Here is a 26,740-nt window from a genome sequence, read left to right on the forward strand (position 1 = left end):
TTAAAACCCCATTTTGGACAAAGGAAGATAGAAAAAGTATAAAGATATACAATTGGTTGTTTTAGTGGATCTTCACATCTTTTCCTAAAAAAAGAAAAGAAAAGAAAAAAGAAAAGAAAAGAAAAAAAAAAAAAAGTGCAGATCCAAACAGACCCTATCCAAGGCCAGGGAAAGTAGAAGGATGTGATTGTAGGAAAAAGGGATCACACAGAAACAACCTAATTTAAATCTTTCAGTTACCCATGTTTGACTACGTTCTGCTCTGCATACCAAACGTCTCTTGGCTTTAGTGTAAAAGCTTGACTAAAGGGGAGCTTTGGCAGCCCATCATTGTCTTAGTGTAATCAGGCACTTAGCAACCCTGACGTCGTCGGATGCTGGCATTCTCTGTTTGGAAACAGCGGTGGATTCCTCAATGAGGTATTTGATTGCTAATTGAGTGCACTAATGGAGAAAAGCGGGGGGGCCTCCATTCTGCACCTGAATCCAGATGTCAGTTTGCTACCAAGATATTATGTTATTTAAAGATTAATTCACCCATTTATTGGTTCTATAGAGATTTTATAGTGTGCATTTCTCAGACCCTTTGGCTCTTATCTTTCTCAATTGTGTTCATGAATGGTCATTTTTTGCTTCTCTAGATCTTCCCTAATTATACAAATGTTAGAAAAGATGAGCATACTACTTATTAATAGTAATTAATTAAGTAAATGTAAGCAGCTAAACCATCACCAGTCAGACAATGAGCCTTAAAAGGGGTATATATATTTTAAAAAGTTTAACATTTAAAAATATCAAATATTTATTTTTGATTAACATTCTGTAATTTGTCAAGGTCCATCATACTTATTCAACAGAATTTCATACACTAAGAAATATTTTCATAACTGAAATATTAAACTGAAATTTAGTGTCATATATTTATGTCAATAATAGCTACATATTTCACAGGTCAGTGAAAATTAAATGTAATCTCAACTAAATCATTCTAGAGGAAGAAAAGGAGAAACATACAGTAATCAAATATATCATATATGGTTTTAAGTAAGTCATAAAAGTGGCATCATCATTTGACAGTCAAAATTAAATGGTTTAACCCTCAAGACACAAAATAGATTGTATAATGTATTCCACACGATACAATCAAAATAAAATAGAATGCTATTAAAAGATCCAAAATACCCTTTTTAAAACCAAAATGTGCATAAAATATGAAATAAATAAATATACTATAAAACAAAACTGTGGGATTATATTACATAATGAACAGTGCATGAATTGTTAAACAAAAGAGACTTTAAAATTTTTCCAGTGACCTTATTTGTTAAGGCTATATATTCAGCAATAAATTTAAAAGTATCATCAAAACCCTTTAGTAGAGAAAAATCTGCAAGAGTGCATTGTGTAAAATAGATGCATATTTAATTGAAATAAGATACAACATCTCAGGTTGATTCAAGTTCTGTTAAACTAATATGGAGAAAATCTATATATTTCTTTAATAAAATATATAGAGTGGGGTGTCCGGGTGGCTCAATCAGTTAAGCCTCTGACTCATGATTTCAGCTCAAGTCATGACCTCAGGGTTGTGAGATAGAGCCCTGGACTGGCTCCACGCTGGATGTGGAGCCTGCTTAAGATTCTTTCTCTCCCTCTCCCTCTGCTCTCCCCCCTGCCCCCAAAAATAAAATAAATAAGTTAAATATAGAGATTTATCCGCCCAATGCCTGTGCAATTTCTTGTTAACTCCTTCAGATACATTGGAAGATGAACAGTGACGTAATTATAAATGGTGTGCTTTTAAAATATCAAATCATACATTTTTAATATTTATGTTCTACATTCAAACACAATAGAATTTATGTTATTATTAAGTAGTGCAATGATTTAAACAGAAAAGTGATACAAAGAATTTGAGGCTCCAATTTACAAAATGCTGTATAATGGCATTTCAAAATCATTTCCCCCTTGTGTTTTAACTGAAAAATTGTTATCTTTTGGGAAATGTTTCAGTTGAAAGAAGCAAAATGTATGGTTGCCAGTATTTCCCTGCTGGCTGATTTCAGAACCCGGGTGTGTTGGTTAGGGTTAATGTGTCCCAAGGAGGAGCAAGCTCTGTCTCCTAATTAAAAAGGTGGTTCCCAGGGTGCCTGGGGGCACAGTCATTAAGCATCTTGGTTTTGGCTCAAGCCCTAATCTCAGGGTTGTGAGATCAAGCCCCATATTGGGCTCGTGCTCAGCATAGAGTTTGCTTGAGTTTCTCTCTTCCTCTCCCTCTTCCCCTCCCGTTTGTGCTTTCTTTCTCTCTCTCTGTCTCTAAAATAAATAAATCATTAAAAAAAAAAAAAGTGCTTCCCATAAGCCTCTGACAAGTCTAGCAGGATCTGTGAGAAGTTACTATCTTGGCATCCTCTGCTTTGAGCAGAACTTCTGACATAGCTATAAATAATATGTTGAGTGGATGAATGATCACTTCTACCTGTAAATTTCCCTGGATGGCTTTGACTGGAAGCACAAAATTCACACACCTTGCTATCTGGGTGAGGAATCGCAACTTGTAAACTTGGTACCAAATTAATGTCAAAACGAGAAGATCAGAGAAAATTATGCAGAATGTAAGACATTGCTCCCTCTTGCACAACGGACTTTTCAGTATGCCATGCATATTTCCATATCTTCATTCTTATGAAAGAAGAAATAAGCAGCTCTTGTTGCCCCATATGTCCCCTGGAACATGCATATGACAAATAGCAGTGTTTTCCTTAACTCAGCTTTTTGTCCCCACAAGTCAAATGAAGTGTAATAAAATTTCCTGTCTTAAAGGCAACGCTTACAACTTGAATGATAACATGAAGTTTGTGCAGATATATGTGTGACCACATGCAATCTCTGATTGAATACATTTATTACGTAGGGAGACTATCTAACTGGATTGTGAATGTGTATTAAAAGAAATAAACACCACACAGAACTCCCCTCAACAAAGTCACTGGATAATCAACTATTAAAATTATGTAACATAGGTCTAAATGTTTTTTCTTTATATCTCAAGGTATTGAGATATAAATGTTTTTTCTTTATATCTCAAGGTATTTTGGTTACATTTCTGTTTTACAATATTTGATGCATGTGTTTATGTTTCCTACTTTTGAAAATATGAGTATGTTTTTTTGTTTAACCCTAAAGATGTACTTCACATTCTAAGTGCCCAACAAATATTTCTGAATTTATAGAGATACACAATTTTTATGTCCCTCTAGTTTCAGTTTTTCTTTAATGTTCTTATTTCTTAGAACTTTCCCTTTGTGTTGCTTTGTTCATCAAAATCTGTTTCCTTCCTAGGACACAGGCTCTCCAAGAATGCAATAGTCCTTACTTCAAACCACAGCATAATTTAAGCAGTTTCAGCTGAGCTCCATGTCATTTTGCAAATTTTTATTTTTGATTTCTGAAGGCAACTTTCTTAATTTTACATGTATTTTAATATAATCCTAAACTAGATGGAAGCCTGATATTTTTTCCATTTGATCACAAAATGAGTACTTATTAAATCCCAAAATTTTGTTTAAATGTATATTAATTCTAATGTAATTCATTGATTTCTTCATTTTTCAGTTAAAATCAAAACAGAAAAAAATATTTGAGTGAAAGGACATCTTAATACAATGTTTGCTAATCTCAACATTAATTATAACACTTATGAAGGTTGACAATATGGTATTGTTTAAGTCAAAGCCTCAGACCAGTTTTTCATAGCAATTTGAGATTGAAAGTAATAAACAGAACCAAACTGGAAAAGCTATTTACTTCAAATAATTAGTAAGGGGCACCTGGGTGGCTCAGTCGTTAAGCGTCTGCCTTCGGCTCAGTTCATGATCCCAGGGTCCTGGGATCAAGCCCCGCATGGGGTCCTTGCTCAGCAGGAAGCCTGTTTCTCCCTCTCCTGCCCCCCCCGCTTGAGTTCCCTCTCTCACTGTCTCTCTCTGTCAAATAAATAAATAAAATCTTTAAAAAAATTAGTAAAATGATTCATCTAAAGTGAGAGGATTTATTGAAAACCGAGTAAGTATGATAGAGATTCTGTGATGGCTGATGTTACGTGTCCACTTGGAGGACATTTTTGGTTGAGGTTAACATTTAACTCAGTGAGATTCCAGTAGAGGAGATTGTTTTCCATAATGTGAGTGGGGCTCATCCAATCAGTTGAAAGCCTGAAGAGAACAAAATGCCTCCCAAGCAAGAGGGAATTTTCTAGAAAACGACCTTCAGACTTTTTCTGTACCATCCACTCTCCTGGATCTCAAACCTGCTGGCTCACACTACAGATTTGTACTTGCTAGCCTCCATAATCATGTGAGGCAATTTCTTAAAATGAATAATATATATGATCTCCTATAGGTTCTATTTATAGAACTAATTGGTTCTGTCTCTCAGGAGAACATTGGCAAATACAGACTCCTTTATTTTTTTTTTTTAACTCAGTCTAAATTAACATTAAAATTCTCTGTAAATTTCCTAAATTTGTTTTCAGTCATTTATTCAGGCATGCATAAAATTTATCTCTGACCTGCATGTAAAATTTCAATGAGGAAGTGCATTGGCAAAAGCTTTCATTCATAAGGACTGACAAATAGAAGTTCCTGGATCTCAGACAAATCCTAAGCAATGAGGCGATACACGTTGTAACACAGGGCTACTGGGAAAGACATCCACAGAAAACAGATGACAGCAGGATGACAGCGGTATGGTGAGGTGAGGAGGGAAAACCACCAGTGCAGAGCATGCAGGAGAAACTCCGCGAGCACTCCGCGAGACACAACTTCACACAACAGGACACAGCAGTGCAATGTGGAGAAACAGCAGTGGGCCAACTGTCTTAGGCAATAGTAATCGTAATGGGTGTCTCATGTGGAGTAAAGGCATCAGTTACTCCATGGGGAGAAGGAAAGTGACACTGCATAAAAACATCACCTCTCATAGCAGAGGAAGGTTTGACATTTATAAGGTGTGTAAAGGGAATCAGTGGTCCTTGAAGCACATTTATTCAAATGAACAGCATTGGCACTTTTAACGCAAATATCAATGTAACACAAAGAATATATGTTATCAGTGTGAAACAAACACATTACTACTAGTTTTTTATAAACAAATTAGACAGGTATGCATTTTACAAATATAATGACAGGAAAAGTTTAATGCTAAAAGAAACCCTAATTTTGGGGCGCCTGGGTGGCTCAGTTGGTTAAGCGACTGCCTTCGGCTCAGGCCATGATCCTGGAGTCCCTGGATCGAGTCCCGCATCGGGCTCCCTGCTCTGCAGGGAGCCTGCTTCTCCCTCTGCCTCTGTCTCTCTCTCTCTCTCTCTGTCTCTCATGAATAAATAAATAAAATCTTTAAAAAATAAAAAATAAAAAAAATTAAAATAAAATAAAAAAAAAGAAACCTAATTTAATAGCATGAGCTGTATGAAAAAATACTCAGTGTTATTTACATTCTTAAATACTTTTCAGTGATTTCTCTTTAACTTTTACCTTCTTTTCTATTTGATTTTGAAAGCTAGTAGGTAGATTTATTGAGTTGTATCTTTTGTATCTTTTGAAAATCATCTAACACTAGTGCCCTCCAATATGCTTTCTGGAACTGTATGTTATTAATTAGAGAAACTCATATAAAGAATATTAAATAAATGTTTGTATAAAATAATGTATGACTGTTAATTCTTCATTTAGTCTCCTCCTGACATGAGAATTGTTGGATGTTTCACATAGAAAATACCCCAAAAGGATATTATTTTTAGTTTACCTAATTCAGCAGAATAAATAATCCAAGGGGTGCCTGGGTAGCTCAGTTAAGTGACCGACTCTTGGTTTCAGCTCAGGTAGTGTTCTCAGGGTCTTGGGATCAAGCCCTGGGTCAGTCTCCCTGCTCAGCGGGGAGTCTGCTTCTCCCTCTATCTCTGCCCTCCCCCATTGGCACTCTCTCTTACCCTCTCTCAAATAAATAAATCTATAAATAAATAAATAAATAAATAAATAAATAAATAAATAAATAAATAATTCAAGATACTCTTGGGTCTCTATAAGTATTTCACAGGCACTTTGTTCATATAAATGTTTTAGGTCAGTTTCTGATCATTTTAATTCAGAAAATATCAAAATTTAACAAAATTATTTTTGGTCTTTTATAGGAAGAGCTGAGGTTCCAAAGTTCAATGCCTTTCCCATATTCTTTAACTTGACAAAGTATACACTAAAAAATACCATCACTTAAAAAAATACCATTGTTGGGGGCGCCTGGGTGGCTCAGTCATTAAGCGTCTGCCTTCGGCTCAGGTCATGGTCCCAGGGTCCTGGGATGGAGCCCCGGGTCCGGGCTCCCTGCTCAGCGGGAAGCCTGCTTCTCCCTTTCCCACTCCCCCTGCTTGTGTTCCCTCTCTCGCTGTGTCTCTCGCTGTCAAATAAATAAATAAAATCTGAAAAAAAAAATACCATTGTTTTTCATAACCTCTGACTCCTTTATTCTTTTCAACATAAAATTACCTCTTTTCCCAAATTTTAAACACTGATATATATACAATTTGTATATAATTTTCTCAGGACATGTTTGTGTGCTTAGAATAATTAAAATACAGGGGATGGAGGGCTAAAAGGGAGGTGATAATTATGGCTTTAATTTTCATGGGATTTGTGGCATGGGAGGGTAATAAATAGAAATGACCTTAATAAAGTATAGGGACGGGTGATGGTACAAGGGTTTGTTGGAGTTAAAAAATTAGAAAACAGCATTTCTAACCAAGATTCTCAGGGTGTGCTTCATAAAGAAGGTAAAAACTGCTTCAGGACATAAGAATGTGTAGAATCTTGACAAGAAGTAAGTGTAACAGGTATTTATCTTTTATTCATCCTATATATAAAATGAGGAAAACATTGATATGTCGAGAACTAGCACGAGAATTGTTATTATGTTTTGAGAAAATGCTTTGAAAAACCTCCTGGATAGAAAATGAAGTTATAAGAACATAGAGCCAGCAGGATCCACAGTAATGCAACTTGATGAAAGAAGATGATGATTTGGGGGTTGATCCTGAAACAAGTGTAGATGTGAGAAATCAGAAATACGACATAGGATGGAGTAAATTTTTATAACATATTTGAAGGGGATCACTTGGTTTTAATATTAACCCTTCCTCAAAAATGTTCCTAATTTTCTTTTTTTTTTAAGATTTTATTTATTTATTTGAGAGAGAGAGAATGAGAGAGAGAAAGCACATGAGAAGGGGGAGGGTCAGAGGGAGAAGCAGACTCCCCGCGGAGCAGGGAGCCCGATGTGGGACTCGATCCCGGGACTCCAGGATCATGACCTGAGCGCGAAGGCAGTGGCTTAACCAACTGAGCTACCCAGGCGCCCAAAAAATGTTCCTAATTTTCAATAAATTAATTATTATATTTTGTCATTCATTTTTTATATGGAAACTGAGTTGGCATATTTCATAGAAGATAAAGTATGTTCAAAATCAGGATCCAATCTTCAGAGGAAAAACTCTTATGACATTTTCCAATGAATTCAAACACTTTTGAAGACAACGTTGACTTATATTGTTCAAAGAATAGAGGTCTGAATAGCTATTGTGGAAATATATATCTAGGTGCTCAGAGATGCTGGCTGAAATCTGAATCCTTTTTCTTGAAATTAATAGTTGTTTTATAAATTTTTTAGTTTTTTTAATTAACATATAATGTATTATTTGTTTCAGGGGTACAGGTCTGTGATTCATCAGTCTTACACAATTCACAGTGCTCACCATAGCACATACCCTCCCCAATGTCCATCACCCAGCCACCCCATCCCTACCACCACCCTCGACTCCAGCAACCCTCAGTTTGTTTCCTGAGATCAAGAGTCTCTTATGGTTTGTCTCCCTCTCTGGTTTCACCTTGTTTCATTTTTTCCTCCCTTCCCCTATGATGCTCTGACTTGTTTCTCAAACTCCACATATCAGCGAGATCATAAGATAATAGTCTTTCTCTGATTGACATATTTCACTTAGCATAATACACTCTAGTTCCATCCATGTCATTGCAAATGGCAAGATTTCATTTTTTGATGGCTGCATAATATTCCATTGTGTGTGTGTGTGTGTGTGTGTGTGTGTGTGTGTGTGTGTGTATATATATATATATATATATATATACACCACATCTTCTTTATCCATTCATCTGTTGATGGACATCTAGGCTCTTTCCATAGTTCGGCTATTGTGGACATTACTGCTATAAACATTGGGGTGCACGTGCCTTTGTATCTTTGGGATAAATACCCAATAGTGCAATGGCCAACAGACACATGAAAAAGTACTCAACATCACTTGGCATCAGGGAAATACAAATCAAAACCACAATGAGATACCACCTCACACCAGTCAGAATGGCTAAAATTAACAAGTCAGGAAACGACAGATGTTTGCAAGGATGCGGAGAAGGGGAACCCTCCTACACTGTTGGTGGGAATGCAAGCTGTTGCAGCCACTCTGGAAAACAGTATGGAGGTTCCTCAAAAAGTTGAAAAGAGAGCTACCCATGAACAGACATTTCAGCAAAGTTTTTTTTTTTTCTTTTTTTAAGTAGGCTTCAAGCCCAACATGGGGATTGAATTTATGACCCCGAGATCAAGAGTCACATGCCTTACTGACTGAGCCAGGCAGACACCCCAATAGTTCTTTTGTAATTAATAATTGTTTTAATAATAAAAACATTTCTACATTTATTTCTCCTTTATCCAATCATGCTTGATTCAGAATATATCTTTTGTTTACAATTTCAGTAATTTCTTCATCTTCAGTTGATGAAGAAACATATGTGATATATCCATACCATAGAATGTTGTTCAACAATGAAAAGAAATGCAGATATACTACAACAATAACAATCATGAATCATTATGATAAATTAAAGAAGCCAGCACTCCAAATCACATATTATATGATTCCATTTATATGAAATATGTAGAATAGGCAAATCTATAAAGATATAAAGCAGGTTAGTTTTTCCCAGGGGCTGGGGAGAAGGGTACATGGGGAATGACTGCTAATGATTACACAGTTTTTTTTGGAACGATGAAAATATTCTGAAATTTGTGGTGATGGTTGTATAACTTTGTAAATGTATTAGAAACAGGTGAACTGACACTGAAAAGGTGAATTTCATGGTATGTTAATTATATGTAAATAAAGCTGCCTGTCAAGAGAAGATTAGTGAGCTTAGAAGTTAAGAAACTACCGTATTAGCTTTGCGCAGTGGCAGTATCGTAGCCAATGAGGTTTATCCGAGGCGCGATTATTGCTAATAGAAACTACCGTATTAATTTTTGAGTCTTGTCATTTATAATACAATAGTTTTGCTGTGACAAAATGTAATATGGTAATTTCATAGTTTTTGCTTTTCTAATTTCCTTTTTTCCTTGGTCATCTGTCAATTTTTTTTTAAATGTAGAGTTTCAGAAAAGATTCTTCCATTATAATAATGATGTATAATTAATGTTTTCACTACTTGGGAAATGAGGACACATTAAATTTTGGAAAATAAACTGGGTAAAATTCATGCTTTCCCAATGACAACAATTGGGTCATTAATCTACTACTAGAAACTGTCAAATTTGTAAATATAAAAATAATAGACTTAATAAAATATATATAAAATAAAAGTATAATAATATGCAAAAGGCAATAGGTTCATGGAGAAGTGAAATTGACCGGCTCTGTAGAACTCTCTCAGTTCTTTGCTAGAGTTTTAAAAGATGGCTAACAAGTAATTAATTATCTCTCTGTGAACATGTGTCTCTCTCAATTTAAATAGACATATCTATGAATAAAACAAATCAACAGAACTAATTACTCAAATGTCACCTTGAAAAAAGAAGTATCTGGGATGATAGACTTTCTTGGTGTGAGAGTCAGAACCTGTTTCTTTCTCATGTTGTGCTGGGGATGTGTGGTGGCAAACACATATGTCAGTGCTCTGTGAAAGCCACAGTGGGAGAACTATCTGTGAATCACACAACATTTCTAGATTATAAAATAGATCCCAATGGCAATTCAGGTTCTAGGAGGTTCTTGGGTGTCAGTAAGGGCAATAAATCTACATGTCCACTTGTATCTCTTACTGAATATGTTTGGAGAGACTTTATGTTTATTCAAATTATTTTTGGAAAATAAGACTTTATTCAAGAATTTTGGAAGTTCTGGGACGCCTGGGTGGCTCAGATGGTTAAGCATCTGCTTTCAGCTCAAGTCATGATCCCAGGATCCTGGGATCGAGTCCCACATCGGGCTCTGTCCTCAGCAGGGAGCCTGCTTCTCCCTCTTCTTCTGCCTGCCTACTTGTGATCTCTCTCTCTCTGTCAAATAAATAAATAAAATCTTTAAAAAAAAAAGAATTTTGGAAGTTCTTAGGTAATACAGTAACCTTACAACCCAGATGTTATTTTAAAATCCCCTCTATCATTGGAGCAAGTAAAAAAAAAAAAAAAATCCATGTTTTCTTCAATTTCAATTCTGTTCTCAATCTATGTCTAGGCCTTATTCCTGTAGTCAGAATTAGAGGCAAAATCTATGGTATGAGCCTAAGCTACACAGCTACCACATGACATGACCCTTCTTTACCCAGTGCCTAATGCTTTGCACACTCAGGAGATAGGAAAGTTGATGAATTAGTGCCAGGGTCATGAAAGAAGACATGATGCCAAAGCACCAGCCTAGGTCAAGGTTTGTCACTGTGGCTCTTATAACTACACAAAACAGCCCGTAAGTGTATAGTTTTCAAATAAAACAAATTGTCTCCTAACTCCCAAACATGACACAACGTTTGGACTCCTGAGTGCTCGACACTGAGAGGCAGATTTCACACTTATCAGCACCTGGTATATGACTGTCACAAAAATTTATTCTCGGGCGCCTGGGTGGCTCAGTCGTTAAGCGTATGCCTTCGGCTCAGGTCATGATCCCAGGGTCCTGGGATCGAGTCCCACATCGGGCTCCCTGCTCGGCAAGAAGCCTGCTTCTCCCTCTGCCTCTCTCTCTCTCTCTGTCTCTCATGAATAAATAAATAAAATCTTAAAAAAAAATATTAAAAAAGAAATGCACAGTAGAATAATATATTATAGTCCAACTGATAAATAGGGAATAACATGCAGGTGATTTTTTTCCCTATTATGAAAATAATAGGCCAGGATGAAATATAATTAAGGCATCATCAAAATGTTAGCATCAAAGCCAAAAGTGAGAGGGAATTAGCCTTATTTAATTGGTTGGACAAAAAGCACATAATTTATTAAAAAAAAAAAAAAACAACTTGTAGATTGAGCTTTCAGCATCACTTTTCTCAGGTCTTGATTCCTAGAGACTTGACGCATAATTTCTCACCATGTAATTTTTAGAAGTTTCATTTTTTTATTTAAATTTCTTCGAGAATTGTAAATTTTGTGTGAACAGTAGAAATCATTACTTGGAATTAATTGCATAGGATTATGTGGGGGAATTTAATTGACTAGTCGTATATTTGATGATCATTCAGTAATACATAAGTATAAATTAAAATTGGTTTGAAAAATATAGCAAATAAGTAATAGAATGAAAACTTGAATATATTAGTTTGACTGATCCAAATCAATTTATTAATAATTTTTCCCATATTGCCATTGAATGCCAACAATTTGAACTGCTAATGTAGTCACAGTTTGAGTATAATAAAATTGTTAAATATGTTCACAAAAAGCTAAATAACCTACATGCATATATTGAAAGTAAATTTTATCTTGGATTAAAAAGGTTACATATTTATCATAATGATATCTTCAATATGTCTGAAAATGGCAATGTATTTTTGGACCTTTATTTAAATATGACAACAATAGTTTAAGGACATTGTTTGTTAACTTTCACTGTGCCCCATCAAGAAAAATTATAGTTATCACCTGAAATTTTATATAATTTCAGGTTTGCAGAGGTTATTTTAATACTTCAAAGGTATAACCTATTGAAATTGAATGATGATATCAAGAATCAGGGAAAAGTTGAACAAAAATAATTGATTGCCCTGAACTTTTTCAAAAAAATAAATTTTAGAAGTAAGTGGTTTTTTTAAGGATATACAGAAAATGGAAATGTGTGTAAGATAGAAAGGTACAAGCTGAAATCATTAAAATAACAGCAATTTGGTAATTATTAAATTTTATTATTTTTGTCAAACTTGTGCAAGACATTTTTTGTGAAAAAAATATAGCATTATTTAAAAGTTAAACTTAAGAAATTATATAAGCACTTTTTTACTAGGAACAGTAATAGAATAGATGAACACGAAAATTCTAATAATACAATAGAATAGAGCATGGAAATTATTTCTCTAAATAAAAGAATGATGTCTGTGTCTCTTTTACCATATGACAATGTATTTAGAAGAATAACTAGATACAATTCTCAGATAAAAGTCTGAAAAGGAAGAGTAATAAGATATTAAATCATTGGAAAGGTCTACAATGCTTGTGTTTTATTAGCAAAAGAAGAGAAAAAGAAATCATTGAGGAAATGGTCCAGAGATAGAAACTATTTTCTATAGACAATTGTTATCTGAAAAACAGATGAATCATAAATCAACATTAAAGTGAATTATTTTTCACTGGCTAGTTTTGTGAATATAACTAAATTAAGATCCTGCAAATGTAAAACAAAATATGTTCCTGACTTCACAAAATATTTATAAAGCATATCATATAAAACACAGGAAAATTGATATGAATATTTATGAAACAATGAATGAGAAAGTTGCCTATCCTTTTTATGGTAGAAGTACAACATATTTAAACAAAAATGAAGATGTGTAACTACAAAAAGGTAAAATTTTCTTAATACAGAGTAGGTTAATGTGCCATTAAATCAATACATGCTTCTAAATTTTACTTAGCTTAAGATATTTTTTATTCACAAGTGGCCTGATTTGGATAAGAAATTTTATCATAATCTAAATCAATGTCAAATTTCAAAGAAAATACGTCAATTATAGCAAATTCAATATCAAAGAAAATATATTTTAAAAGATAGACAGTATAAGGGAGAAATAAGGAAGTCATCTATTGGTAAGGGAACGAGCACATCAAGAAGATAAAACAATAATCAATATGTGTGCCTCGCAATGATTCTTACTTGACAAAAGTATAAAGAGATATAAATAAATCAACCATTATCAGTGGAGATTTTAATATACTTCTCTCAGAAAACAACAAAGCCAGCTGTCAAAAGATGAGCAATGATATAGAAGATAAGTTATATGATGTTTTTACACCCAAACAAACCAAGAATATATTTCAATAAAAATCAAGGAAATATTTGAGAAAATCAACAAATAGATTTTAAAATGTATATGGAAGAAAACATATTATGTACAAGTCAAAGCAAGTTGAGAAAGAAGCTATGGCCAACCACATATGAAAGCATAGTATAAAGGAAAATATTGTACAGTGTGGTACTGTACTGGTGGAGAAACAAACAAAAATCAAATGTGATAAAAAAAAACCTGAGCTCAGAAGTAGACCCTTTTACAGATAGAAAACCTCTAAAAGAAAAGATGGCATTGCAAATGAACAAGTAAGAATATTTAAGTAGACGATTGAGAAGATGCAATTAATTTGTGGAGAAAAATTAAGTTGAATTCCTATCTTCTGTTACTTTGAAATAGGAAAGCTATATTCATTAAAGGACTGGAATGTAAAAGGCAAAACAACCCTGATGGAGGAAAAATGCACGAATATCCATGGTCATGAAGCATGGAAGAACATCTTCAACAACACCTCAAAACGCAATTTGTAAAATAAATTGGTACACTTGATTACAAGAAATTTAGAGATATATTTTCACTAAAGGATGCATTAGGTAAAATTATCAGATAGATAACAATATGGACACATGTATTTGTGATGTCTAAAACTGAAAAGAAACTCTTGCATGTAAACAAATTTGAAAATGGAAAAATAAGAAAATGGATAAAGGTTAAGAATAGTCAATACACTAAGCAAAAGTCTAGATACCTAACAAGCATAAGAAGATGTCAAGTTCACTATTACTAGTGAAACATCGATCGACACACCATCTTATATCCACCAGATTGGCAGAATTTAGAATGGTGGGTAACACCAGGTGTTAGTGAGCATTGGAGAAACAGGAAAATAATCACCTTGACTGTGATTGCCAAGACAATGAAGACATTTCCAACCGTGAAAGTGATGAATCAGACAAGGAGGAGGATCCTCTTCACATGTCCTCCAAATTCCAAACTCACACCCCTCAAAAAGAACAATTAAGAATGGATCAGTGTATCAGAGAAATCATTGCCTATGTTCTCTCTTAGGATTTTTATGGTTTCAGGTCTCACATTTAGGTCCTTAATCCATTTTGAGTTTATTTTTGTATATGGTGTAAGAAAGTGCTCCAGTTTTGTTCTTTTGCATATTGTTCATTTTTCTCAACCTAATTTGTTGAGGACTGTCTTTTTCCCATTCTATATTTTTGCCTTGTTTGTTAAAGATTAGTTGACCATATAATCATGGGTTTATTTCTGTGCTTTTTATTCTGTTCCATGTGTCTAGGTTTGTGCCCCTCCCATACTGTTCTGATTAGTGCAGCTTTGTAATATGACTTGAAATCTGGAACTGTGATATCTTCAGCTTTGTTTTTCTTTTTCAAGATTTCTTTGAATCAAAACCATAATGAGATTTCACTTCAGACCTGTCAGAATGGCTAAAATCAAAAATACAAGAAACAAGTGTTGGTGAGGAAATGGAGAAAAAGGAACCCTTGTGCACTGTTGGTGGGAATGCAAACTGGGGCAACCACTGTGGAAGACAGTATGGAGGTTCCTCAAAAAATTAAAAATTAAAATAAATTAAATTAAATTAAAAATAGAACTATGATATGGTCCAGTAATTGCACTACTGGTTATTTACCTAAAGAATATGAGAACACTAATTCAAAAGGATATATGTACCCCTATGTTTATTGCAGCATTATTTATAATAGCCAAACTGTAAAAGCAGCCCAAATGTCCATCAATAGGGGAATGAATTAAGAAGATGTGGTGTGTATACATACAATGGAGTATTATTTGGCTATAAAAAAGAATGAAATCTTACCATTTGCAACAACATGGATGGATGTTGAGAGTATAATGTAAGCGAAATAAGTCATCAGAGAAAGACAAATACCATAGGTTTTCACTCATATGTGGAATTTAAATGACCAAAAGGGAAAAAAAAAAAAAACAGAGACAAACTAAAAAACAGACTCTTAACTATAGAGAATGAAGAGATGGTTACCAGAAGAGAAGGGAGTGGGGGATGAGGGAAATAGGTGAAGGGGATTAAGAGTACACCTATCTTGAGGAGCACTGCGTGATACATGGAATTGTTGAATCACTTATTGTACACCTGAATTTAACATAACACTGTATGTTAATTATACTGGAATTAAAATAAAAAAAGAAAAGAACAGAATGGGTCAAGGTATTCAGATCCCTACCAGGACCAGTGGCCCCATAACCCTGTCAAGGTGAATGAAAAGAAGGAGACAATGCAAACTTTCCTGAGACTCTTGGATACTAGTTCCCACCAGGCCCCTTCAGGAGTAGGGGTAAACTGGTGACGTTGGGGGCTTGGCAGAGGAGCCTGGTGACTCACGTTAGATGAGTTTGCATATATTTCTAGATAGGCCATGTGAGTCATTTCAGTTGCCAGTGATCGTGGCTCTCGTCACTGAGTGCACTATAGATACTGATATTTTGGTTGCTTGCAGTGTGGAACACTACCATAGCCTCGGGGAACATGCTCTCTCAAAATAAAGAATTCCCGCCACCACAGGGGGTGCATCCACCCCATCCCACCACCGACGTTACTAAAGCCCTGAGCAGTTATTTTAATGAACCTCATACTTCGTGTCAGACATGACTCAGCAGGATAACAGGACTTGCTGCAGGCATGCTTGTTACACTCCACCCTGTCACAGTTTAGTAGCCCAAGGTGGCCTGGGGCTACCTCAGATGAAGCATCAGGGTGCCACCTGTGGATCCTGCTGTGTCCAACAATACTGCTGTCACCCAGGTGGTGACAGCCCGCATGGGAGACTGGTGCACTGTTAGTGATATACCTAATGCCTTCTGCTCAATCCCTTTGCAGGATGAAGATCAGGAACAATGTACATTCACATGGAGCAGCCTGCGGCACACACTCACTGTACTTCCACAGGGAAACTTTAATTCCCCCACAATATGCCATCGGTGGTAGGGCTAGATCTGTAGCCAGCTAACTTACCCCCCCCCAGCGTACTTGCCTTCCACTATAGTAGTGACGCCTTCATCACTGGCCTGACCAGGCCTTACACAAGGTCATATACTCTGTGGCACACACAGGCTGGACACTCAACCTTGACAAGACCCAGGGACCTGCTCAACAGTTTCAGTTCCTAGAAGCCACCTGGACCAGTACTCATAGGAGTATCCTGGATTAAGTCAAATGAAAAGTGCTGTCCTTGGCAGCCCCACCCCACCTCCACCAACAGAGAAGGAGCTCAACAGCTGTATGTATGAAAGTCTCCATATCATCCATGCAATTTAATGTGGGTATTAAAGGTGCTTTTTGCTAAACCAGAAAAGGTCCCTATTCTGATATATGTTGCAAAAAAATCAATACTAAAATATATATTTTTTCATTTAATATACCAAACTAAATCATTAAATTTTAGGATTTGGAGATATTCTGGAAAATCAATCTTTTAGATGTATTTAATAACCTGTAAACCAAAAATTAAACATCATTTCTAATTCTTTCTAATTCTTTTCTTACACAAGCATATATGATCTTACAGTATATTTTCTATATTTGCTTGTTTTTCTATTTAGAACCTAAATCAATTGGCTATTTTTAATGAAATAATGTAATATTATAACTTTCAATAATAAATTTTCTAATTGTCTAACCACAATTCATTTAGTGATCTATTATTTTGTCGATGTTTTCAAATCTTTTTTTTCCTACTAAGTCTCCCTTTTATGCAAGTTACTTTTAGATTATTTTGTTTGTCTATAATTTTTGTTAGTTTTACACTAACATTTCTTATTTTCTTTTATAGCTCATTTTTTAAAGATTTATTCATTTATTTTAGAGAGAGAGAAAGAGAGAGAGAGTGGAGGGGAGGGGCAGAGGGAGAGAGAGAAAGAATCTTAAGCTGACACCCACCGAGCACAGAGCCCGACTTGGGGCTCGATCCCAATACCCTGAGATCACGACCTGAGCCAAAACTGAGTCGGTCTCTTAACCGACTGTGCCACCCAGGCACCCCTGTATCTCATTTTAACATATTGTCAGGTGATTTCTAGCTCATTATGTGCCATCATTTTCTCTTCAAAATTTTGCTGGCACACTTGCATACTTACTCCTTCAGATGTACATAAAAACCAATTTAAAGATTTCAAGAATAATCAAATGAAAGCTCATTAAAACAGAACTTTCCTTTTTTATTTTCTTTAGAACTTTCAATAAAATAAAAATATTAATCAAATTATAAGCTAGAAAATAGAAAATATTACTTTCTCAGTATCGCCTTATTGTCTCATTATCCAGAAAGCAGACAAAAAGACATTGCTAAGCAATAAATATTTTTTTAAGGTCACATTAACTCATTAGATGTAAGATACAATGGGACAGATCTCACGCCTATTTTACTTAAGCAACATAAAGTTAGTTGAATGTGTCCTTGCTTGCCTGGAGTTACTCAGTAACAGAGTAACAGAAAGTAATGGTTTACATTTTGAGATGTATGTAGGGTTCTTGTCTGTTTTATCTACCAACACTATATAAAATTATTAGTTAATTATCTCACAAAATTTGAATATTCTGTTACACTTACATTCAGTTATTTACACTGATAATGACATGTTTTATCAGGTAATTTTTGTGGCAATTTTAGATAAGGGTCTAAATTCTCTAATCCAGATAGTCCATGTAATTCCTTTATTATTATTATTATTATTATTATTATTGAAATATATTTGACATAAAAAGTGTAAATTTAAGTTGTACGACATGTTCATTTGGTGAATTTATGGTACTTTAATATGATTACCATTGTAGCACTAGCTAACACCTCTATCACATCACATAATTACCACTTCTCTTTGTGTGATTGTAATAAGCAAGATCTAGTTTCTCAGCGGGTTTGATGATTATAATACAATAGTCTTCCCTGACTACTTCTATGTTGGGTTACTACTTTGAATTCTTTATGTTTCATAAGATCTGTTTATATACCTAGACTTGCCAAATGTTTCCTTGTGCATCAATCTTGCAAAAAATAAAAGAAAATGTTCATGATGCCCACAGGCTCTGATGTTTCTAAAACGACTTTCTGAGCTTTTTCTCCAAATAGCATATAGTGCTTGGTATTCACTCTCTTGCCCACTAATGCCTTCACTCTAACTTTCATATAACTAGCTACCTAATGTAAGTAAATGACTTTTAGACATTGCGTTTTTCAAGATTTCTAAAATCATAAGAAAGTCATTTAGTGGCAAACCTGAAGAGAATCGATGTCAGGCTATTTATATTCTTTATACATCTCACTTAGTCTGATCGTTTTTAGCTGCAGAAATGTTAATGTGTTGCTATAGGGATAATGCCAGAGATCCTATGCAGGTTACAATTTTGAATGGCTACGAATTCGCTTGCTTTTCTAAAAGCGAAAAAAATTCTAAATTCAAGTGTTTCAGATGAGGATTGAAGATAGGAAGCAGACAATAGATTCATTGTCCAACCACAATTATTAACCATCCAAAAGTTTGCTGTGGCATAATGTCCCTCCACTGTTACTATTTAGACTCTCACACTAAGCTTCCCAACCCCAAATGATGCAAGATATTTCAATTTCAGGATGATAAATCTAAAGGTAAAGACGTTTAGGGTCAGAATAAGGTTCCTAGAATATCCTAAAATGTTATACTAAAGGACCTAATTTGAGTTGTGCAAAGTCAATTGTCATTTTTTTTTCTTTTTATGAAGTTATATTGAAAAGTCCAAGGATGACTAAGAAACGTAACTCTGGACACTTTGTACATTATGCTATTATTTTTCAATGTGATTTATGAAGAGTAAAAATGAATTCCTATGTATTCTTCTATATTTCTTTCATAGTATTTTCTGCTGTTACTGACTTAGATTTCATTTATGAAAAAACTTTTTCCTTCACATGCATCCACCTCCCTAGTGATTGCCAGGTTGGCTGGCAGGTGAGAATAATGAGACTCTCTTCCCATCCACTGTCTCCTTTAGCTCACTGTGTTTTTTCTATTAATTACTTAGTTTCTCTCAGTGTCAGTTTTACTGATGCTAAAAAGATATCATAGCTTGAAATTGTCTGCAAACCAAATTAGTAGAGTAGCATGCTTTATTTCCCACATCTAATCGCCTGTAAAGGATTTATTTTGCTTTTCATCTTAGCTCGTTAAAGATAGTGAATCAAATCCACCGGTTATTTTACCCTTGTTTACAAAATGCAGTTATTGTTGTCATCTTTCCTCTTTGTATAGCAATTAACTATAACTCCTTTTGATATAAGAATAGGTAAAATGTATGTGGCACTTATTATGTGAAGCATTTAGAAAAATTTAATGAGTAAAGTATTTTCATCCTGTTTATGTCAGAAGGAAATTTTGATTTAAAGCAATAAATATAAGTCTGGGACTACAAAACTAAGTGAATAGCTAAATAAGTATATATAATCCAGGCTAATTTCAAGCTGGAAATTTTAACCACAGTGCTCATGGCCTCTCAATATGACAAATATGATGTAGTGATTACTCAAGTAGAAGACATTTATAAATAGGCCATTTGGGTTATTTCTGTTAACAGCATGCTACAGCCAATGCTCGATAATTATTTTAAGTTTTCCAAGTACCACAATTTGTGGGAAATATGAAGTGATAACATGATATGAAAATTTACATTGCTTGGTGTTTCTCAAATTAGGTGGGGGCTATATTTTACATGTCTATGTGGTTTTAAATGATAAATACTTCAAAACCTGAAGAAATATAAGTAGGTAGCATCGTCACAGTCTGAGCAGGATAAAAGAATCAAGTTGTAGTGGTTTAGAAACCCAGACTGCCTGCACTCATCTGGGACTGTTCCCCGTGGCTCAGTTTTCTAATTTGCAAAATTAGGAGTATCTACCTCACAGATTTCGGGTAGTGTTAAGTGAGTCAGTACATGCCAAGTATTTAGACAATTCTCAGCTGTATATATAAGAACTATGTAAGTCTTTCTTATAATTTTATAAAGTACATAGGTATTATAGTAACAGGACTGCTACTTTATATTGATACTTTGACATTTACCTGCACTTAGAACATATATCATTCATTCTAACATCCTTTAGAAAAATCTGGAAAATGGAGTTAAGATCTACTTTGAAATATACAGTTGCATATAATGAAAGTGAGCCTTAAAATCCTTGAGAAAAGATCTAATTTTTAACAGATTTTTTTAGATTTATTAATTTATTTATTTAAAAAAGATAGAGAGCACTATGAGCAGGGGTGAGGAGTAGAGGGGGAGGGAGAGAGAGAATCTCCAGCAGACCCCTTGCTGAGCTAGGAGCCTGCCACGGGGCTCCATCCCATGATGCTGAGATCATGGCCTAAGGTGAAATCAGGAGTTGGACACTCAACCAACTGAGCCACCCAGGCACCCCGAAAAGAGACTAATTTTAATAAGGTTTGGGAAATTATTTGTGAGTCAGAAATTATCTTACCACTTAAAAGATTGATAAATATTAGTACATTAAAACAAAAATGTGATACATTCCTAGTGTGAATGCAAAATAACAAAAGTACTATGTCCAGAGATTTGACAATATCTTGCAAAAGAACATATGCATTTATACTTTCACTCAGAAAAACTACTTGTAGGAAAATACTCCTGATATAGTTAAATATATATCTACAATAGCTCAACTAGGCATGTGTATGAGGTTATTCTTTGTATATTTGTTATGGCTAAAGAATGCAAACAGCCCGTATATCCATGTACAACAGGAAAAAGTTTGAAAACACCCTATTTACTCTCCCTTAAAAGCCTGAGTTAACCAGTACAGGTCAAGGAGCCTCGCTCTACCTCAGATTCCTTATTTGCAAAGTGAGGCAGATCAACTAAGTCATCCGTTTGCAAAGTGAGGCAGATCAACTAAGTCACTCGTTTGATCATTTTCATATAAAAAGGAATTACTTAGAGTGTCTCCCCTTTTCTTGGAACGCTACTTATTTTAAATTTCATTTTGTGGTTTATAATGATTTGCCCATAGACTGCCCTACCAGAAAATAGCTCCACTGCAACGTGATAACTTTACTTCTCTAAAAATAATGTTTTTGGCTGAGTAGAATAATTTCCAGTAGATAGTAATATGCTATTTAGAGTACTGATTATTTTAGGTATAGTAACACAATATCTAACAATTTATTTTTTTAAGTATGGTTAACACTTTTGTATGTGAAAGAGACAACATGTAAATACACACAACAAATCCTATTACCAATAGTTAATTGAATAGGATTTGAAGCCAGGTCTGCTGGTAGATATCCGTATTACAGTCTCTAGCCATTTTCTAAGTGCAGGTTCTTCACCTATAATTTGGGAATAATAATAGTAGCTGATAAACCAGCAACATGTTTGCTGTGAGGATTAAATGAGGCCATTTATGTGAAGTGCTTAAAATTTTTCCCAATACACAGTAAACATTCAATATATAGTATTGAATATACAATAATATATCCCCTACTCCTTATCACTGTATCACTTCCTGTGGCTTCAGTTACCTGAGTCAATGGTGGTCCAGGAGTGGATGATCCTCCTTTGGACCAGTCATCAGAAGGTCAATAGTAGCCTAAAGTGACATCATAGTGCCTACGCCTTCACCTCACTTCATCTCATCACATAGGCATCTTATCATCTCACATTATGACAAGAAGGGTGAGTATAGACAGTAAGATATTTTGAGAGAGAGAGAGAGAAAGAGCACATTCACAGAACTCTTATTACAGTATATTGTTATAATTGTTCTATCTTACTATTGTCTTTGTTAATCTCTGACTATGCCTAACTTATAAATTAAAGTTTATTATGTGTATTCAGGTACAGAAAAAGCCTAGTATATATAGGGTTCAGTACTATTTACAGTTCAGGCTTCTACTAGGATTCTTGGAACTGGGAGTCTTGGATAAGGGGAGACTACTGTATGTTAACTCTTATTCTGTTTATTGACAAAATGTCTGATAGTTGTGCAAAAATATCCCTCTGGTGAGACTGTAAAGAACTCACTCTCTCTAATTTTAGTTTGTCATCAAGTTTTAACCTCAAGAAGAGAAGTCCAACTTCAAGGCTTATTTTTTTTAAAGAGATTGCTATTGACTGAATGTTTATGCTCCCCTCCCCCATTTATATGTTGAAACTTCTTCCTCAGTGTGATGGTATTTGGAGATGGTCCTTTTGGGAAGTGATTTGGTCATAACGGTGAGCCTTCATGAATGGGATTAATGCCCTTATTAATGGAACCCCAGCAAGAAGACACCATCTATGAGCCAGCAAGTGGGCTCTCAAAAAAACACTAGATCTATTAGCACCTTGAACCTGGACTTCCCACCCTCAGAACTGTGAGAAATGTAATTTGTTGTTTATATGCCACCATGTCTGTGGTGTTTCTGTTTTAGCAGTCCAAACAGACTAAGAGAGAGACCCTTTATCCTTTGATTCTTCCTAATTGCTCTTCAAAAGCACTTCTGATATCATGGAACAAATTCAATTCCTTATCAAAAGACTTCTAAGAATCTATGTTCACCAACTTTTCACCTTGAGCAAAAGACAAAGATTGCTCAGCCTTGCTTCTCACAACTCAGCAATTTTTTTTCACTCAACAGTGACTTTTATTTTATCTCTGCTATCAATCCCCCAAATTCATACACTGTAATTTGGCTCCAACCAGTGAACTCAGTAAGTCCAATATAAAGCTTTGCAATCCTCCTTGTTATCAACAAGAGTTCTGGCACCGGACTTCAGAAGCCATGGTACCGGCAGCCTGGGATTTTGGTCATCATGCTGCCTCCTGTCTACTGTTGGAAGAACTCTGCTGCCATACACTGTACCACAACCTCCTACTCCACATCTTTTCTGTTATGCAATGTCTATCTCCTAGGCAGAAGCCAAATTCCTCCATGTAGCTTCACATAGTTTTTCCCCAGACAGTATTTTGGTGGGGGGGCGGGGGGTAGTTTTATTTCTGTTACGCCCTTCAACAGCACCCTGGGTATCCACCCCCACCTTCCCAGTTGGGGGTAGGGGTGGAAGAATACTGAAGAGAAATCCCTGAAGTTACAGAATTTTCCTCTACTGATAAAGCTTAATCATATATTTTCCCAAAGGGTTATCTGAAAAGAACAGCTCAGTTGTCTCCATAGAAGCGTTAAACAGGAATTTTAACAATCTCTCACAATACAACCACAGAGAGAGAAGGAAACACAGTGGAAGGCAATCTGAATCTGCATAGAACTCCCAATATGGAAACATCTTCAGAATATACTTACCCCAAAAAGAAAACCTGCAGGAGATAAGATCTGTTCTTCCAGGCTTCTAAAATCAGCCCCTGGAACAATTTGTCAGATTTAGAACGATATGATTAGCTTATTATTTCTCCAGTCCTTGTCAGAACAGAAGTTCTTCCTGAAGTCCTGTCCCTAGTCCACATTCCCAGATGCAACCAATTAATTAAACCAAAAAGTCTTGCTTATCAAAATGTTTTTTAAAAAACTTGTTGGTTAGTGACTTCATCAAAGAATGTTTAGCAGATATATCATTTATGTAAGCTCTGAGGGAGCAAAATATTCTTTTAATTTGATGAAACTTGTACAATAGTGTGATTGATGATGATTTTTAAAAAGAATTTTATGCACATTCATAATCCAAATGTTAACTCCTCCTTTAAAATTCCCTTTACCACCAGGAATGTCTGAATTTTAAGCATGAACATCTTGGAATCTGACCTGAACCATGAATTTTGAATGCGATACTCAATGAATAATTTATAGATATGTCTATTCAGAAGTTGCCATGCATAGGAAAGTAAATAAAGAGAAACAAATAAATTGTGAATGTATAATGAGCCATAGTTGAAAGCCATAGGCCAAAAGCTGTAAGCTCCGTTTAAGTAATACCCAGGCATACAGATATTACTTCTAGAGGCAGAAAATATATAAAAGTTCAGTATTAATATAATTTATTTCAGTTTTGTAAATAATAGTTTAGAATTATCTGCTCAAGGAAATATTTTACATTCCAAATGTCAAGCCTGTAAAGTAAAAATTATATCATTGATAGGGAGAGGAAAATATATCCAATGCCTATATACTTCAGTTGTATCACTGGTGAATGAAAATAGTGGTAATTTCTCTGTATCCTACAGGGATAGTGTGAAGACTACATGATCTAAGGTATCATGAAGGACTTTAAGAAGCACAGAGCATCAGGAGCGCCCAGGTGGCTCAGTCGTTAAGTGTCTGCCTTCAGCTCAGGTCATGATCCTGGGGTCCTGGGATGGAGCCCGCCATCAGGCTCCCGGCTCGGCGGGAAGCCTGCTTCTCCCTCTCCTACTCCCCCTGCTTGTGTTCCCTCTCTCGCTGTGTCTCTCTCTGTCAAATAAATAAATAAAATCTTTAAAAGAAAAAAAAGCACAGAGCATCATAAAAGTTAAAAATAAATGAAAAAAATGTTTGAATTACACTTTTCAATTTACAAATGGGGAAATGAAACACTGATAGCTTCCTTTACTTTTTTTCAAAGTCACAAGACCAGTAAGTGTTAAAATATAAGATAAAATGAACCTCCCCACGAGCCACTTACCTCTAAAAACCGTTTTGTACACTATTATGGCTCATTGTAGATGATAAGTAGATTAATCCAAATATGTATCAAAAATTAAGATATCTAGTTCAATTGATACATAATACTTTAAAAATCTAAGTTCTCCAGGTAATTTTGGGAATTTCAAAATAGAAAACTAATGAAAAGTACTTTTTTTTTTACTTTTCAAAAAGAAGATATATATCCTCATGATAAATATTTTCTTTGAATTTACTTGCAAATTCCTAGTCTAAAAAATACTGTGGTCATTCATGTCTACAAAGAAAATATTTTGAACACGTTTACTCTAAATTTCCCTGTCTTCATTCTACTTAAAATAGATGCTATAGGCATGGCTGCCTGGGGTTTTGAATTATAATTCTTCAGTTGCCAGATTGTTGTCTATAAAACTGATTGGGACAGATTTAGATTTGGATTCTGACTGACTATATTAAACTCAAGGAATGAATCTAAACTGAAAACTACGGTTCAATCTAGTTCATTCCAGTAGGAACTGGCACTGTTACAGATATTTCTGTTCTTGTAACTATCAGCTTCAGCTAAACCTTGTATTTACAACATTGGTCAGGATAAAAAATCTTTGGAGTCTGAATACTTTCCTGCCTCTAAGGAAATGGAGCAGATAAAATTTAAACTCACAAGAGTAGACAGAAACAAAAGGCCACCATCTAAAATCTTCTTCAAAATGACAAGAAACAAATTTTTCAAAAAAAGATAATAAGAACGGCTCCTGGGTGGCTCAGTCGGTTGAACATCTGACTCTTGATTTGGGCTCAGGACATGATCTCAGGGATGTGAGATCGAGTCCTGTATTGGGTTCTGCGCTGGACGTGGAGTCTGCTCAAGATTCTTTCTCTCCCTCTCCCTCTGCTCCTCCTCTCTCTCTTTCTAAAAATAAAGTAAGAAAGTGATAACAAGTTGAACATTGTGGGATCAATTTATTGTTTGTTCAAACGTTGTTTTATTTGCTGACAGAATCTTTATTGTACGTAAAGAGCTAGGAAAGAAAAAGGCGATATATGGAATATGTCTAGTTGAGCATCATAGGATTTTTATTTACTTGGAGAGAAATTATATTTTACTTTAATATAAAATATATTAACATAATTCAAAAAAACAAAATGACATAAAAATATGTATATTCAGAGGTCTTGCCCCAACTTTGTATAGACACCTACTGTTCCCTCATCATCCTCCTTGTAAAAATGAATTTTAGGTAATTTAGAAAATAACCCAATTTAGTGTAAGTATGGGTAGATTTTTATTTTTACTATGTGATATACATTCTTCTGCTGTAAGATTTCTTTTTTATCACTATGTATCGGGTTATGTCAGTACACAAGAGCTCCTTGATTTTTTTTTTAAGATGCAGAGTTTCGTTATGTAAATACAATATACTTTATATAACAAATCTCCTCTTATTTCATCATGGGTTGTTTCCAGTCTCTTGCTATTATAAATGATGCTGCAATGAAGAGATCTGTGTATAGATGATTTGTATGTGTGCAGTTATAGTTTGAGGGTATATTTCTAGAAGTGGATTGGTGATTTAATGAATGCAGGTGTAATATTAGTAGCTATTTCTAATTTGTTTCCATATGGTTGTTCGTTAGCACTCAAAATAGTAAGATATCTGAATAACTATTTCCTTAAGTCCTGGTCAGCAGAATCTATAATTGCTATTCTGATATTTATCACAATATTCACTTCTTACTATAAATATATTTCTCTTATAGGAGAGAGCAAC

General features: G+C 34.9%; 1 pseudogene; it reads left to right on the plus strand.

Moving 5' to 3' along the window:
* Window positions 1–9,281: 9,281 nt before the first annotated feature.
* On the plus strand, window positions 9,282–9,388 carry LOC123324354 (annotated as a pseudogene).
* The last annotated feature ends 17,352 nt before the right edge of the window (window positions 9,389–26,740 follow it).

Source organism: Neomonachus schauinslandi, chromosome 3, assembly GCF_002201575.2.
Source record: "Neomonachus schauinslandi chromosome 3, ASM220157v2, whole genome shotgun sequence".
NCBI lineage: Eukaryota > Metazoa > Chordata > Mammalia > Carnivora > Phocidae > Neomonachus > Neomonachus schauinslandi.